We start from the raw sequence: 15,821 nt of genomic DNA, 5'->3' as shown, positions 1-15,821 counted from the left end.
TAACATAGATCTACACGCAATCAAACGGATAGCAGTACAAACTGATTGTGTCTTGTTTAACGCTGAAAAAAGCCTGTTGCCCAGAAGGCAGAATTATTTTAAGAAAAGCATCACTGCTCTCCCCCTGGGAATATTGGCAGTGCTGAGAATAAAGCAGTTTTACTAGTTCAAGATATTGGATTTGGCTCAGAAAGAGAAAATAATGGTGTTTAATAAGAAAATTGGGTTGTTGTGAATACAGAATTTCTATTGATATGTTTAGTTACCAACTTGGATAAAAGTATGCTCCAGTGGGGAGTGTGAGTGTGCGTGTGTGAGTGTGATCACTCAGGCATACATGTGTATATACACGAGCCATGATACATCATATAAGCATTGGTATATTGCATTTTATAGATTGGTTCTTTTTTTTGAAAAATCAAAGCTTTATCTGCTCATGAAAAATACTTAGAGAATAGAAATGACAATATATTTTAATGATACAGAAAAACAAGTACATTCTTAATATAAGATAATTAGTGATAGTATTTTTAAGCATATTATCAACCTAATAAAAAATGTTTTGACATTATTTAAATGTGATGAACTGATGAAAAACAACTTTCTGTAAATAATAGCAGATTTCAGGATACTCCTTTCAGTGCATTAGAAGATATTAGGAAATGAAAGCTTAATATCCTTCATTATCCCTTAAATTTCAAATTGGTCACTAATTTGAAAATTATGTTCAAAACATAGTGCCAAAGCACTATGCTAAATTTAACATAATCAAGTTATTTATTTATTAGCGTAAAAAGACTTTGGGTGCAATACGTCAGGGTAGGAAGTATAAAAGCCTGTTTAAAACACTAGATTCTTCCTGCGCTAGCAGCAAACTTTGCATTACTACCATGTCAGGTACTTCGTTTCTTAGAACCTTCTCCCCTGAATGGTTCTAGATTAGTATTTGCCAATGAATGACCCTCACATTGGATATGAAGAGCAGAAGTAGGGAGAGTCCTTATATTCTCATGAGGTCCTCATGGCCAAATATGGCTGCTACTCAGATTTCTCTGCAATTTCCAAGTTTCCTGTTGCAGGAAGTAAGTAGGATCTAAGTTGAAACAGTAGGTAGGATCGTATCCAGATAATTAAGAATTGTGGCATTTTCCTTGCAAACTTTAGAAAACCATTTTCTTTGCTTGTCCAGGCTGCTGTCTTCTGTGACTGTCTCTCTCACCTCCCAGCTGCAGCCTCGTGACCTGCGCAGCTCATGCTCTTTCTACGCGTGTGGGAGCCCTAACTCCTTTATTAAACACTTCTGTCCCATAATACTTGGTGTGGCTCTGTTTACATGACAAAATTCAGAGTGATGATCTTCACTAAAGGATGTAGTGCTTAGACCTTAGTGACCTACCATGAAGACCTGTGACTATGATGGGAATGAAGTAGCCATACAGCTTCTACATACCTGCTATCTCTATGTGCCATCTCGACGCAGGGCTGGCCCATTATCCAAACAGACAACAATCAAAAAAAGCAAAAAGCAACTACCAAAAAGACAAAAGCCTTTCTTCCATGTGGAGGTTAGTTTTGTTTCTTAATACCCCTTCCTGATAGGTTTTTCCTTAGGAGTACTGGAAGTGGCAGTACCCTAAAGGGCAGCATCCGTACGTATCTTACAGTGAATAACAGATCTAGGGCTGTGTTCTCTGCCAAATCATGCCATTCTCAGGTGCATTATTAATGTCACTTACATCTGGTTTCAAGTACTCTCTTCAAGCAGAGAATGATTATCATCTTTTGGCTGAGACAAGACTTGAAACGTGATCTTTCTTTAACACAAAAAACCAGTGTTCCCTTTTTGGGAAAAATAATTGAAGAAGTTCTGTCTCATACTCATGTCGTATTTTGTCCTTTCTCTTTTGATGTAAACCACTTTGTGGGCAAAGACTAAGCTTTGTCTATCAACATATACACCTCTTGCCTTCTCATCCACGGCTTACAGCACAGTACCTTGCACATAAGCAGGTGCTCTGTAAATGTTTATAATTAGAATAATAGAGTTTAAGTTCAACCAAGATGAGAGACAGGGAGGTTGGACAGAGAGCCATACTGGGAAAATTGGAAAAACTACGGCCAGATTATACCTACTGCATAAATGTTGTAGGAACAGTCCTGGTAAGAATAAGACCAGAGTGACAAAGATTTACCTTCTATTACATATTCTTGTAATTACACAAACACTCATCTGTATAAAAAAAAAGAGACCATTATATCTTGCTTTTTAGAACTTGTCAAAGTGATTCTATATGTCTCATAAACTTTGATGCTTGCAATAATGGTATATAGGAGAGTTAGGCACTACTTATGTAATCAAATTCAAACTTCTTATATATAATTTCCTCTAAGAAGCTTTTGTTTTCCATCTCAAATCAAATTATTCACTCCCCTCTTTGTGACCCCATTTTCTATTGCACCAACTTTTGTCACAGTGATTTTAACATTTTATTGTACTTATTTCTCTGAACTGCTGCACTCCTACATTGTACCTACCTCGGAGACAGAAGGTAAGCCTTAAAAATGTGTACTTTCATATCAGTTAGGATCATCCCAAGAAAACAGCTTGTTTCATGAGTGAGTGAATGTTTCTTGAATGAATGTGTGGAGAAACTATTTTTTTTCCCTGTGGGTTTCTACATCAAAAATGATTCGTATTTGAAGACTTGGATAGACTGTCTGTCACTCACAAATCAATCAAGGAGAATATAAAGGGAGAAGGCACAGATAAGAGTAACGGAATATTTGGCCCGTTGCTCCCAAAGTGAATTAGCCAGCATTGATTTACCTCTGCCTACCCCATATCTGTTTGTTCACAATTGTCTGTTTTGTATCTAGGGGCAGAGAAGCTACTTTCATTGGAGAAAGAGCTGGAGGGGAAGAGAGAATGTAAGGTAGATGATTATGTGTTTCTTTCCTTTGTGGCGCCAGGAGAGAAACTTGAGCTGCTCTGATTAGGGGGTGAGGGCCACAACTTCTCAGGATTGCATAGGAAAAGTATGCAAGCCTCTGGCCAGGAGCCCAGCTGCGCTGGTGTTCAGGTGACCACATGTGATAACAGGTTGAGAGAAAATCTTTTTCTGCCTCAAGGGGGAACTGCATCATTCTGACTCTCTAAGGAAGAGAAGAATTCAGAGCATTGGGTGACAGTATCCCTGGTAGTGATGCCAGCATTTCAGGATGGCGACTGGCGATGGCCAGGCTTCCACGAGCAACTATGTGCAAAGCACGTGTGGAGAAGTGGAAGCTAAAGTAGGAGTGTGAGACCAGAGTAATGCAGTGTGGGGACCACAGTTCATAAATTCCCAAATGGGTAAGTGCAAAAGGCCCCTCTGAGATGCTCAGAAATAAGTACAAGATGCTGTGGAAGGGAGAGCTGTGCTTACCCATTACATAGGTCAGGGCTATCAAACTCAGAGTCATTTGAGTGAAAGCATTGACAAGCAATTTTGAGGGCCCAGCTGAAATTGGAAACCATAAATCTGCCACACCTGGCAGAGTTATGTGATTTTTCTCCAGGAAAGCTCAGCAGCTCAGAAGATGGAAAGTGTTTGTGACTAGAGATCTAGATTGAGAATGTGTGTAGATAGAAGTGGAAGAGAGATGGGAGGACAGGGGTATTGAATTAACAGTGACAAGAAATGGCCAAACATGGTGATAAGGTTCATTAGGAGTGAAAAGCCAAGAAGCATGATATGAAAAAAAAATATTAAGAGATTTAAAGACCTAAGTAAATGAAAGAGTATACTCAGTGGGGTTAAGAATTTGTTATGAGAGAGAGGAATTTAGGATGTCGTTCAGTTTATAGGATTATGAAGCCTGCATTTGGTCTTAGGAGTAGTTTACGTAAGAAAAATGATGTAAAATCATTATCGTAAAAAAATTAAAAAATTTGGAATGCAGTAAATTTACTCAGGATAATGGAAATGGAGAGAAACAAAATGGGGGTGGCATCATATTCTCTGGAATGAAAGACTACAGTCTGATATTTAGATGATGTATTAATTAAGAAAAGAAACAATAGCTATTCCTATTGTCCTCAATCTCATCGTTAAAACAAGAAAGCTCCTTTTTCATTCACGGCATAGTACAAAGGAGCACATGGCAGGGTGACACAGGTACCCAGGATTCTTCCACACCCTTGGGCTCTTGGCAGGGCTTGCTTCCTCTGGCTGGGAGATGAGAGAAGGGAGTGAGTGACGAGAGTGAGATGTTTCAGAGGCCAGCTCTGGAAAAGGTACGCTTCAGTTTCACTAATTTCCATTGGCTGGAACCCAGAAGGCATGACATAATTGCAAGAGAGCTGGGAAATATAGTTTAGCTGCATGAGTAGGAAGAAGAGAAAAAATGTGAATATTGGTAAACACCAGCATTGTCTGCCACAGCAGATGATTGCTATGTGGTATGAATCTCCAAGAAAATTACTTTACAATGAAGAACAATAGCAATAACAATGGTTGTGGTCTGGAAGGATAGTATAGATCTAGGAAAATATAAAGTTTTACTTATCCTTTTCAAACAATACATGTTTACGGTTTCTTGCTATATGCTTGACCCTGCTGGAGAAAAAAAAAATAGGACAATCTCTACCCTCAGAGTGCTTAAAATGTAGCCGAAATCATCATGGATATGCAGGCGAGTGCCACAAATGAAAGAGTCACACACAAGGAAATAATGCACATAAACAGGAATAAGAAATGTGACTTCAGTGGATAAAACATACACACAGGTGCATACACACACTCACACGCAAATTTGGGAGGTTGTTTGGCTATCCAAGAAATATGTATGTATGTTGTGGGACAGACAGTAGATAAAGGAAAGTGCAGTTAGAGTGACATGCTTCCCCAGTAGTAGTCCTTTCCAGGGAAATAAAAGAGTTTCTGCAGATAAGGAAGAGGGAACACCTGAGGGATTGGCAGTAGACAAAACTATAGAAGGTGGCACCTTCCAGAGCATGAAGCACCTTTGACTCCATGTTAAGGCGCTTGAGCCCATAGGGATTCACCGAAGAACCGTACACAGAGAGATGGCTTTACCGATGAGCATTATGTGAAGATCACCCTGGCTTTGTATGGGGAGTGGAGAGGAGAAAAATGGGTGTGAAATTTATTAGGAAGTTATTCCAGTTCAAGTAAGACTGGTAAATCCTGAACTAGGGTAATGGCAAATGAAAATGAGATAAGAGATATTAAGAATTTAGACTCTCTAACTCTCTGTGGCTTATTGAAAGTAGAAGATGAGTGAGATCAGAGAGACCAGGAGCAGTACTGGCTGAGTGACTCCATTCACTAAGACAAGGAAAACAGGAGGACAAGAACATATCACAAATGTCTTGCTCTGAGATATATGTGTGGAGATGCTTTGTGTGTGATTTGGACTTCAGATATGGCACTCAGCAAAGATGATGTGGTTGGAGATCTTGCTCTGAGATTCGTCAGCATTTACATGGTACTTAAAAGCCATAATGTGTATGGGGTCACCATGAAAGACACATATAACAAGCACAAATGCCAAGTTCAGGGACTTGGGGACAGAAAATATGAGAGACGATTGTAGGAAGAAGGTAATGAGAAGGAATGGCATAGATACAGGAGGAAAATTTGGCACTGTAAACTTACAGAAATAACACGTGAGTTTCAAGAAAGAGAATGGTCAACTATTGCAAATAATGTAGAAAGCTTCAGGAGGCAGGAATGTGTTGAATCGACTTTATGAGCAGGATGACAAAACACTTATCTTAATAATACAAATTACAGAGGCATTACAGAGGTCAGGGTGATGAATTTTTTAAAAGGGATGCTTCTCTAGACAATACTTTTCTTTAGTAATATCTAAAGCACATGTCCAAAATTTGATCTCATGTTTCCTTTGTAAAAGTAATTTGAATGTGCTTCCCATGTATGTATATTTAATTCATAAAGAGCAAGGAGACTGCTCAAGCTCTTTGTTACAAAAGTAATATAACAACAACCAGCAAAACAGATGTAACAGAAAGTGTGACTGGAGCAGCAGAGTATATGAAGGAGCTGTTCAGTTAAAATTGCGTCTCAAAACCAAGAGTAAGATACAATAAAGAGTGCTGGAGCTCTATGTGACAGTAATTTGTCACGTTATCTGCCTCACGTTACTTCCCATAGCTGATTTAATGTTGAGGGAAGATTCACTGAAGAGATGAATCTAAGTGATTTTCTTGTGGATGTAGACTTTAAACAACTCAGCCTTAAAGAGGTTATGGCTAGTACTTTCCTAAAATGGATTGTAAGACCGACTCCATGGTGAGCCACTGTGGTTATAAGAGGACTCCATCCATCCAGAAATTGCTTGAGAGGTCCTATTTTGCAAAAGCTAAATAATATAATTCTTATGTTGCTAAAAGTTTTATTTTTCTGAGAGTGGCAAATATATCTACAACAGTATTTCCAAGACTGAAAATTAGTACAAAGGTCTTCCAAGTAGTTATGGAGGTCACTCTGTCACATAAAATATTAAGCACATCAATTCTAATGGGGAAATGATAATGTATCCTTTTGGTGAAAAGTTTTCTCAGGAATCTCAAGGAATAAATAAGAAGGAAGTAGTTGGTGAAGAGGGAGTGATGGCCGGCTGGGGAGAGAGTCATCATAGTCATGCCGTCTTTAGGGTTATGACAGCCATGCAAATGAAGACAGATCATAATTACTGATGGACCCTAGAGTTTAGGAAAACAGCCTTTGAAAAATTCAAATACAAGTGATTTATTTCATACCTCTGAAATGGACAATTTCTCAAGCAGTCCGGAAAGCACTAAAATTAAAAAAGTATGTCTCTCTGTGCAATTATATATGACCTCAGTATGGAAAAAAAAGGAAGTATATTTTAAGTTAGTACAGCTGCATCTGAGCTCCGAGGAAATTAAAGGGTGGGAGAGTATTTGCCTAAGTTGGAAATAAGGAATATAAAGCATATGAGGAACTGAAGGGCACCGTAAAATTTTAAGAATGATATCAGCAGGTCCAAAGCCTCAATAGAGCTGGTTTTATTATATGAGCTTTAGTAATAGCAATGATGGCTTTGTTAAATGTATTCAGAAGCAAGTGATGAAGGAATAGTTGGATCGCTGCTCGAGGCTGATGGCGTAATGTTTATGGATAATATCGCAGTAGCAGAATGTGCTAACTCCCATTTGCTTGAGTTTTCTCTAGAAGACTGAATTGGAAAGTATACAGGAAGCGTTTATAAGAAAGAATTGAAAACTAAGATGATGTAAGTGATTCTAAGATCATCCTAGCTTCACTTTCTAAGTTCAAGTCTCCTGGCTGGAATGATTACGTCTCGTTATAGGAAAAGTAGTTGCACATGAATTCTTTGACCATGCAAATAAACACTGAGTAATGGTGAAAAAAACAAAAGTTACCCGAACGCTGAGAGTAGGCACATGTGATTATTTTAACCTATTGATTTTTATGTTGGTTTAGATGTGGATGATTAATGAATACTTTAAAAAAATGTGACATAACCACTATCAGTCTAGATAGATTCATATTTATAAAATATCCTATACTTTATTCTTAATCTTGCTCTACTAAACAATTGTGGCAATCATGTGATCAGAGAAATAGAAAGCAAGATTTATAAGTTTCTGTGTACACATAGCTGAGGTTAAGAAAGAAAAAAACAGAAGGCAATTTAATTTTTAAGCTTTTATTCTGTAGTACTTAATATGTTTGTTCATCTAGCCTTCAAATCATCCCTATGAGTTAGATGTTGTTATACGTACAGAGATGATTAATTATATACCACAGAGTGCTCAGTATTCAGTCAGACATTATTCTAGGTGTGTCTTCAAGGGTGTTTTTGGATGATTTTAATGTTTAAATCAACAGACTGAGTAACATAGATTGCTCTTCCTAATGTGGGTGGGCCTCATCCAATCAGTTGAAAGCTTGAATAGAACAAAAGGGTGAACTTCCCCAGATAAGAGGGAAGTCTTCCTGCCTGACTACTTTCAAGCTGGTACATTGGTTTTTCCTGCCTTCACACTCAACTGAAACATTGGCTCTTTCTGGGTCTTGAGCCTGCCAGCTTTCAGACTAGAACCACACCATTGGCGCTCCTTGGTCTCCAGCTTACCAACTGCAGATCTTGGGATTTTGAGCCAAATGTTTACAATCATTTCTCCCTGTTTCTCTCTGTCTCTGTCTCTCTCTCTCTCTACATACAGACACACACACACACACATACACATATATATCCCACTGGTTTTGTTCTTGGGAGCACCCTGATAATATATATATTTACAGTTGAGGTAACAGAGTCCTAGAGGAAATTATTAAAGTAATTGTAACTCACACAGCTGGATTAATGAACTGAGATTCAAATCTACATCTCAGTGATACTAAAACCTCAGCTCACTTGACTACCTCACCTTGACTCCGGTAGTCTAGAAGATGAGCTCAAACTCTCAGAAGATGTAGTTGAATGGGTTAAATAAAAATGCATGTACTCTAGGACACATATCGAAGTGATCCCGCTGAATAAAGAGAGACTATAGCAACACATATAAAAATGACATATGGTGTTTATTCATTCATTTCTTAAATAAATGTTCATTGAGCACTTTCTCTGTGGCAGGTAATTTTTTAGGAATTTGGGTTACAAAAGGTAAAAAAAATCTTTCATCTCATAGAGCCTACTTTCTCCTAGAGGAAGACAATAAATAATATAACTAAGGAAAAACATAGCACATTATTTATGGATAAGTGCTAAGGATAAAAACAGAACAGGGAAGGAGGACGAGAGATATTAGCAAGAGGGTTACAATTCGGATAGATTAGTTAGGGAAACCTCATTTGAGTAAAGGCTTGAAGGAGGTGAGGAGTGTAGCTATGCAAATATCTGGTGGAAGAGACTTTAAGAAGTCCTCTTTTTTAAATTTTTTGGTCTTTTTCCTTTCTAAAATCTTTTTCTTTTGTTGAGATAAAATTTAAATAACATAAAATTAACCATTTTATAGTGTACAATTTAGCAGTATTTAGTATATTCATAGTTTGTATTACCATCATCTCTATCTAGTTCCAAAACATTCTCATCATCCCAAAAGGAAATCCTGTACATGTTAAGCAGTCATTTCCCGTTTCCCCATCCTTTGGTAACCACTAATCTGCTTTCTGTCTCTGCGGATTGACCTATTCTTGATATATCATACAAAATAGAATCGTACAAAATCTGACCTTTTGTACCTGCCTTCTTTCACTAAGTTTAATATTTTCAAGGTTCATCCATGTTGTAAGAAAGAACAGCTGGTGACAATGTCTAGAAGCAAAGAAGTATTCATCAGATGTTTGAGCAAAGCAAGAAGATTAGGGTGATGGAATGAAAAATGAGCGATGGCAAAAGTCACAGAAGATAAGATCAGACAAGTCATGGGGCTGATTATGCAGGAGATCAGGGATTAAGCGTGAACCACATGCAGATAGATTTAATCCCAGCAACAGTACCATGTGAGGGAGGACTGAGAGATAAGAGGGACTTCCTTGTACTTGGAGGGGACAGAGGCTTCTCACTTAAGTCATTGAAAAATTAAAAAGGCAAGAGAAAAAGTGAGGAATGCGGTTGTCTGAAAGGCCAGGAAGAGCTATTGCAGGTTCCACAACATGATAAAGTCCAGGGTGAGGTGTTGAAGCTCCAGTATACAGCTCATGATCCATGGCCAAGTCAGCAAAACATGCAAATGAAATACCAAGAATACTTGTAACGAGCTAAAGGAGGAATTTCAATACAATTACCAAGACAAGTCAGTCATGTCCATGACTTTCTTAAAAGAGCCAGTCAAAGTATGGTTTAGAGGTTGATCAGGGCAAGTAAAGACTGAGAGACAACTTATAGCATCCCCTTTCCCTTAACATCTCTCCTCTCATAGGGTGTGTTGGAGTAGGTGCACTGGTTTTCCATGGTGGCAAGTCCTGAGAAGGACTAGGTTGTTTCTGACACGGAAGGTCACTTTCCACGATCATTTTCTAGTAGAGATGGAGTTTCTCTGACCTTTGATCGCCCAGGGAGATGTTCTCCGGTTTGGGGTATGATTGGGAGGATTGTGTGTTATGAGAAGAGAAGTCAGATTGTACCCCACAGACCATCCCCCACATTGCCCAGAGAAGGCTGGCATAAGCTCCAAACTGCAACGGTCTATTTAAGAGAGTAGCATAAATTATCTGTAGCTTCCCTGAGATACAGAAGAGAAACCGTATATATGGAATTGGAGGATAATGCGCACTGTGGTTTCAGAACCTGGTCTCATTGTTTCAGTTCTACCTAAACACTCAGTCATTCTTCAGCCAGACCCTGGAACACCACACAGGAAGCTAAGGGTAGCTTTATTTATTAAATAATTTTTTATTATTGAACAAGTAAATGGTTGGCCTGTGAAAAAAGAAAAATATTTTAGAAAATCATTATGTGAACATATTTCAGAGTAACAAAGAAATTTTTTCTCATAATCAGTGCTTTGCATTGATTAAATGTATACCTTAAAGGAATTAAGAATTTTATCAATAATTTCTTTTAATAGAGAGGATATATTAAGAATTACAATGGTATTATTTTGGTTAACTTTATTTCTGTAAGAATTGCCCCAAATTAAATAATGACTCAAGCTCTCCACCCCCTACTCAGGCACGTGTGCACACACACACACACACACACACACACTGATTATCTCTATCTCTTCATCTCTAAAAGCAGATGTTTCTCACTGGCAGATTATTGTCCTAAAAGTGGTGATTCAGGCTCAGGGTGCGTCCATGATGTGGCTCTGCCATTCACAGAATCTGTTAATCATCATCCCCAGCCAGAATCGAAGGCGAAAAAGAGACATATTCTCTTCTTAAAAGACTTACCTCCTACGCAGCAGACATCACTTCCATTCACATTTCACAGGTTAGAAGTCAGTTATATGGCGGTGTTTAACTGCAAGGGAGGTTGCAAAATGAGGATAGTTATAGCTAAGAAAAAGGGGAAACATATTTTTTGGTAAATAGAAGCATTTGCCACACTAGCCATGGATCATTCATTGCCTGGGTGACCATAGCGATACCCTCCTAAGAGTCCATGTGCCATATTTAACCCAATGATTATAAACCCATTGCAATATGTGGGTTACTGATAGGTTATAATTATAGATTTACTATGAATAAGAATTAGTCCTGTGAAATTAATCTAGTTCTTTTTATAATAGAGTTTCAGATTAGAAACTTGGATAACATGAGGAAAACATTGGATATTTATTTTTGTCAGATGTTCAGCAAAGTTTATCGAGTAATTATTTTGTTTAGGGGGTGGAAATATGAAGTGAATTTCAGTTGAGTTAGCTAAGTTAACACCTGTTATAATAACCATATCCAAAGTATACCAATAAATATATTAATGTTGATCTCTTGGGGTGTCTCCAGTGATATAGCTCAGGACTCAGACTTGACCTTGTACTTATTAAATATTTTAAAGCCCAAAATATTTATTTTATCATCCTTTGCCACCAAGCAAGGCAAAAGAGTATGGTTAGAGAAACATAGTTTTTACAATATCTGTTCAGTCTGTTACCTGGTTCACAATAAAATTATATGCCTGCATATGGACAGCCAGAAACTCTTAGTGCGTTTGCACAGCACCTGAAGACAGCTATCAGTGGGGAAATTGGCCTGATTACCGATCATGTGAAAAAAAAAGTTCAATAAGCCATCAGTATTTCATGACTGGAAAAAAAAGGAAAGAAATAGTTCCTTCTGAATTCTGTGCTTCTGTCAGGACATATCTGGGGTGACTTTTTGTTCTGAGCACCACATTTTAAGAGACAGAGGCAGGTATGTTGTGTCCGGAAGGTAAACATGTAGGGAAACAAATCTTATAAAGAGGAAATGAATCAACAGAAGTGTTATTCCTTGGAAAAATAAAGGGTAAAGAAATAAAAATCAGAAAACTTTTCAAGTAAGAGAGGGATTTGAGTATAAGATTTCCCACCAGGAACTAATGAGTGAATGCTATTTTAGAAATATTGTATGACAAGAAAAATTGCCAATATGGATTGTTATCCTGACATTGTGCTTAAAGCTTTAGGTGGGGAGTTACATTTGAAAGGCAATGAATGCAAGACACTCAGCAGTCGCTAGTTCCCCTCAATCCTGGACTCTTGCTGGTTGCCAGCTCCCCAGATCTGCAGGTACTACCTGTTTCTTCAGCAGGGCTCATTCTGCTCCCTGGAGGAGCTCCCCAGTCCACTTGACTCCACACTTCTGCTGATCTTTGCCAGATTCTGCTGGTCTCAGCTCAACTGGCTCCTCGTGATTTGGCTGGTTTAGGATGGCCTGGTTGGAATGACATGGCTTAGCTTCCCATGGTCTCCCATCCTCCAGGCCAGGCTTGATCATGTGGCAGTGGCAATCCCTTTGGAGGCCTGGACTACAAACTGGTATGCTGTCACTTCCACTGCCTTCTGTAGGCCAGGACCAGTCACAAGGTCAGCCCAGATGCCAGCAAAGAGACTCTGTAAACCACGTAATAACATGACTGGAAAAAAAAGGAAAGAAATAGTTCCTTCTTAATTCTGTGCTTCTGTCAGGACATATCTGGGGTGACTTTTTTGGGGAGGGTGGAGAGGGATTTGGTGTAATTTTTTAAATCTATATGCAACAAAAAGTATAATAAGAAAATTATTTTATTTAAGAGAAACACATATTTTGATTGTCATAAGCTTAAACAGTTATTTTGAGGCTGTAATGTTCAAATGTTGGTTTCACTATCTTCTTATTAATTTGGAAAGATGAAAGTCAAAACAATTTTAATCTCTAGTATTAGCATTTTTCGTGAGAAACATTTTTCAGAGATCAATGATCTAGGGACATGAACTTCAATAAAAGGAAAGAAAGAGTTTAGAGATAAGTAAAAATGTGGACAGAAAGGAGGTTTTCATGGAAAAATATATTACAAGCAATGATTTGTACAATGTCTATGGTATATTTCATGTGGGTAAAACTTATGAGACTCTCTGATCTACTGAAAATCCAATTTAAAAATAAGTCTTATGTTTAAAAAGAAAATCAGTTGTACCAGGCAGGAAGTTATAAGTGTCAAATTAGTTGCACATAAAATGAATTCTGTAGGAATTCAAAGTAGGATGGTTTAACTAGTCTGTCTGGGTGATCAAGAGACTTCTTTTGTCGCATGAACAGCCTAAGCCAAAGCTTAGAGAGTAAATGCGCATGTCATAGGCAGAGGACATGACAAATGTAATCGAGTGTGGGGAGACTGCAGAAAAGCAATGAAGAGTGGCTAAAATTTAGATTAATCAAGTTTGAGATCCTTTAAATGAAGGTTAGAATTGTAACACATTTAAATTACCAAAATGTGAAACACTGAAAAATTATGCAAGGGAATTAAAGAATAATAAAGATATTTTAAGAACATTTTGGTGGGGCTAATTTTGTATTTAAATTCGAAGCTAATGAGACAGAGAGATCAACTGGAGATTGTTGCCATAAACTTTGTAGACATTGGCATTGAAAATTGGGATTATAGTTTTGATGGTGAAATAGAATGAATTTGTGATGGAAGTATCATAAAAAGAGAAATAATAAGTAAATTATTTCCAGTAAATACTGTTACCAGTAGAGTTACTCCTCCATCTCTAAGTCGTTTGCTGGGAACTCATCCACTGAGTATGCAGCAGAAGAATTGTGGAGGCATCACCCGACTAGGGCGGAAGCGCCAATGGAAAGATGCTAGAGAGTTGCCTTCATGGAGAGTTAAAAACACCGTTGATTCTTCCAATTTGAAATGACACATTCTGTTGGGAAAACCACAAAGAATTAAAGCAGCTTTCCCCAATAAATCTGTTGGCCAGCTGAAGAGTAAACTGCCTTTCTTGACAGCTTTCTGCCAAAAAGTTCATCAAAATGTAAGACTCCCTTTTCCACAAGCTGAATTTTGCCTCTATAAATATTACATTTTCCTTTGTTTATAGAAACAAACTATCCCTGATTGATGTCTTCAGAATGTGAGAATATTCAGCTGCACTCTCACTTAACAGCCCTGGGTTATTCTGTGACATTGCTGACAAAAATATGGCCGATGATGGTTCCCACAAGAGACAGTATCTAGTACTGCTTTTATTCTTAAATCCCAATGAATTTTTATACCAGTATAACTCACATTTTCATTTGAAAATCAGAGTTTGAATGCTGGGTGGTGGTGGAAGTTTTTAAAAACAGAATTTACTTTATGTAGACCGGTACCAATTATAATCAAAATATAGGAAATTTACCCCCAATAATGAGTATCCCAGGGATAGTAAAATATTTACTTCTCAATGATATTTTTCCCACATTTGTCAGTATTACTCGTTACATATAACTATGTATTAAACTGTTATGAAATCCACTTTTCTCCCTTCTTTGTTATAATTAGAACAAAAAAATACTGATTTCAAGAATATTTATTTAAATATTTAATGTTTTTATAGCATTTTTTCCTAATTTTATTAAGTATTTAGAAAAATTCAGGGACTGTTTCAGGTGCTGTGGACACAAAGATGATGAAACTCCTGGCTGTAATCTTCCCGTGCTCCTGGTAGGCAGCCTGTGCCCAAGACCTACTGGGAATTGGGGGGCAGAAATTGAGGGAGTAGGCACTTCCTGGGCATAGAGAAGTGAAGAGAAGCTTTCCAGGAAAGGTAATGTTTGACTTGAATTTTAAAGAGTAAGTAATTTGTCTGGATGGAAATAGAAAACTAATTCTGGATGGAGGGAGTATTGTACTAGACATTCCCTAAAGAAGGCAACATTTTTCTTGGGGATAACATATGCGCACCGTGTAGAAGAAAGGTGAATGGATCTAGTTTTGACTACAGTAGCTTCTCCACGTTACCTAAAAGATTTAGCCAAATCTGGTCCTAGAAAGTTACTGAGTGGATTGATAGGCGAATGTGTGTGTTGGAAGAGGAAACCTAGGTTCCAGGTGTGTGTTAGGAGAAAAGGAAGGAGATAGAGCACTACGGTGAGTTTATAAGAACAAATAGGGTGCAAAAGTTTTCCAGAGATTAAGCCTTCAGGACCCATTCTCTTTTTATGGCCTAGAAGAAAGAGAGTATAGAAACTTTCTCATAGGACCTGATGTACGTTTTCCTTGGTTAATATAAGTACAGACAGGTTAGGTTTAAAAGAAGAGGTGGCTCATTGCCAAATGTCCCTTTATAATCTATTTCTTTTTGTTTAAACTCTTTTTATGCAAAATGCCATATATTTGAAAGCTTCTTATTGAATTCCCTTTTCTTTTTGGAGATTAAGACAATGTCAAAACAGTCATAGGGCATATACTAAACCCCTATACCCATCCCTCTTTTTAGTTTTAAATTTAGGAATTCATGACCCAGGAGATGGCAGCTATGAGAAACAGCTACTGTGAACCTAAATTTAATTGTAAATCAACAATTGAGAAGTTTAAATTTATTTTTTTATAAAATTCATAGAAATGCTGGGCTGGCCCCGTGGCCGAGTGGTTAAGTTCGCGCGCTCCGCTGCAGGCGGCCCAGTGTTTCGTTGGTTCAAATCCTGGGCGCAGACATGGCACTGCTCATCAGACCACGCTGAGGCAGCGTCCCACATGCCACAACTAGAAGGACCCACAATGAAGAATACACAACTATGTACTGGGGGGCTTTGGGGAGAAAAAGGAAGAAAATAAAAAAATCTTTAAAAAAAAATTCATAGAAATGCTTTGCTTTATAAAATTAAGGTATGAATTATATTACTTGA

The sequence above is a fragment of the Equus asinus genome, chromosome 3 (genome assembly GCF_041296235.1).
Source record: "Equus asinus isolate D_3611 breed Donkey chromosome 3, EquAss-T2T_v2, whole genome shotgun sequence".
Taxonomy (NCBI): Eukaryota; Metazoa; Chordata; class Mammalia; order Perissodactyla; family Equidae; genus Equus; species Equus asinus.
Note: the sequence above shows the minus strand (reverse complement) of the source record.